This window comes from Lactuca saligna, chromosome 9, assembly GCF_052625555.1.
Source record: "Lactuca saligna cultivar CGN05327 chromosome 9, ASM5262555v1, whole genome shotgun sequence".
Lineage (NCBI taxonomy): Eukaryota > Viridiplantae > Streptophyta > Magnoliopsida > Asterales > Asteraceae > Lactuca > Lactuca saligna.
Genome location: NC_136425.1, coordinates 9,382,784 through 9,386,028, shown reverse-complemented (window position 1 = coordinate 9,386,028; position 3,245 = coordinate 9,382,784).

The window sequence follows — 3,245 nt, the reverse complement described above, 5'->3', positions numbered from 1 at the left end:
AAGCCTACAACATATAGTTGGACCGCTCACTTGGGTGTACATTCTTACCGGACCATCTCACAAATCCTATAGTACATTTAGACCACCCGTGTATCTTGGCCTACAGCACAAAGCAGGATTGCCTCAAACCAACTACAATATGTCAACATATACAAACAAATAACAATAACCACCAAAGCATAGGTAATCATAATAGATCTACCAATTTAACACATCAATATAGCATACCACCATCTTACACTCAAGGATACATACTACAATATAAAGTATAGTGAGAAAACTCACCTTGCGGTATATTAGATAAACAGTATAGCTCACACAAATGTAAAAAATGGTACTACGAGTCACCTATACAATAACAGGGACCAATCCTCAATCAATAGCCCAAAAAGCCTTAAGTAGACCAAAAGTCAACTTAGTCAATAATCAACGCTCAACGGGAAATTTAACGGCCAAAACTCCATCAGTCGGGCATCATCCATGTCTTGGTGACCCCATGACAAAATAGTCGTGAAGACTGCCTATCACCATGTCGAGGTGGCCAAACCTCCACGTTGTGGAACCTATTCTAGTCAACTTAATGCATTAAGTTCTTAATCCTTCAAACTACACATCCATACTTTCCAGAAGGCCTTCTTTCACCTAATGAGTCATAAAAATAAATGCTTTATAGACATGCATGTCCAATGCATGTTTTTCCCCAATCTAGGTCATAACAATAGAGAAAATTAGGTTAATAATGTAACGTCTTGTTCCGAATCGATTCCTAATTCAAGACCGTGGCCCAAAGATAGGTCATCATAAGGCTTATGGAATTTTAAAAGGTGAGACCTAGACCTATTTGGGTGCATGTAATGTAATTGAAGTGATCTAGGTGTTCGGTTCGTGTTGGGAGCCTAAGGGTATTTCGGTAAAGTAGCAGTTTGGGCTTTTATGGAAATTGGATTTTGTTCATAAGGTCTTAAGGCTAGTATGAGTTGATAGAAGTACAGGGCATCTCATTACCTTTTCATGGATACAAGGATCGTCAGAAACGAACTTATAACAAAAAAGTTATGGCCTTTGAAAGTTTGGTGGTTTTAGGGTTCAACCAGGTACGCGGAGCATACTAAAGAAGAGAGCAGTATGTGGGACGTACCTTTGCATATGTTGAGCGCACTGACCAAGATGGTTACGGGTGCTCTTCGAAGTACGTTGGGCGTACTCCAATCAGACCCAAACCCTATTTTAGGGTCCTGGACCCTATTTAAGCTCCTTATCTCATAACCTAACGCTAATATCTTCAACCTCCATCCCTCTAAACCCTAGAAATCGACCCTTAGCCCCAATTTGAGTGATTATTAAGCTTCAAAGTGATTTATGTGTGTTTTTGGTGCTTGAGGAGGAAGAAGGAACTTCTTGAAGAGTCATTTCTTGACTTGGAGCTTTTGGATCTAGGCTTATTTCACCTAGATCTAACTTCTAGAGCATAAAGTCTCAACCTTGACAACTCTTTCTTGTAGATCTAGCTAGGTGGCACTTTGTTATGATTTTGGTCCCTTTGTGGTGGTTCTTTTGAGTAGAAGTTACTCTAGAACCTTTGAGCTTCAAATGTGTCCCTTGTTGGGGTTATGGAGTCATAAACTTTGGATCTTGATGAGTATAAACCTCACATGCATGATTTGGTAGCCTTTTGGTGAATCTTGGGACTTAAGGTTTTGATTTGGTTCCCATTAAGTCATGCTAAGTCATAAAGTCAGGAACTTTCTAACTTAAAAAGTCCCTTTGAATCAGATCTGGAAGTTTGGACTAAGGTCTTAAGGTATTAAGAAGTTTTTAAGACATTTTGGAGTGATTTTGACCTCGGAGTTCATCTTTGGTGTTGGGCTTCATTAAGCCCAGAGGCGTATCTATGCTTTGTGAAGGTGGGTCCTAGGACCCACCTATTTTTAAAAAAAATAATATAAATTGTGCATAAAAAAAGGGGGAACTACCTAATAAATTTTCAAGGACCTACCTTATTAAATTTGCTAAAAAGAAAAATGGATCAAAGTGTATAAACCCTATATTTTATATTTCAATCCACTTAAAATAGCTCAATGCTTCGATCCACTTACAATGTAATAATTAGACAAAAGTCCAGTCCATTTAAAACTAAACAAAAAAAAAAGGATAAAATAGCAAAAAAAAATGCTTGAAATATGAAACGTCGCTTAGGTTGAGCCAATATTGATCAACATCCTTGAAGCATCATACGATGTCGTCCTGATGATCGCTTCCACCCATTTGTCGTTCGCCGTCCGACCATCGCTACCGGCCCAACACCGCCCCTCTTCCAGGCACTAGCCTACCACTAGTATTATTTACTCTCTTATTTTTTCGGTTTCACTTACATAAGGAACCACGTGGTTTTGGGTTCTAGATTCGCCACTGATTAAGCCATGAAAAGGTTTAAAGCCTTCGACTTTATAGATCAAGTCACTTATATTTAGCTATCCTGAGGTTTTGGACGTCTTGGCTTAAGGTATTAAGATGTTTTCTAGGTTTGTTGTGGGTAGGTACAGTACGCGGGGCGTACACTTAGCGTACCCACTGAGTACACGGGGCATACTCAGTCAGATGAGATTTTTCATTTCGGGCTATATTTGGACCTTGGTTGATTAATTGGCCTTTGGGCCTTTCAGATTGTGAGTTTGGGCCTTAGTCTTAGATCAAGCTAGGTTAGGGGTAAAATAGTCTTTTTATTTGAAATATGGCTTTATGGTTATGGATTGGAACCTAATTGTTGATTGGGTGTTGTTTTGAATTTGATAGTTCGAGGATCTGTCAGCCAGTAACCATGGATTTTCTGTTTGTTTCTGCAGTGCGAGGTGAATTACCTTAACTGTATCCGCGAGTCGAACGCACGAATGTCCGCCCACTAGTTAATGTTTGCAGTAAGATGATTGTATTTGTGATAATTGTATGGTATTCCAGTATATATTGATGTTTTTGTGACTAATTGCTTATAATATTATGTGGTAGTGGTAGGGGTGAAATAGACGCGGTATCCGATTGAAATATACCGAAAGGGAGGCCAACATCCAAATATGCTCGACAGTATCCAGTTGAAATAGACCAAAGGGGAGGCCAACACCCAGATATGCTTGGCAGTATTCAGTTGAAATAGACTGAATGAGAGGCCAACACCCAAATATGCTCAACAATATCTGCTTGAAATAGACTGAAGGGGTAGGCCAAGCACCCAGATAGGCTTGGCAGTATAT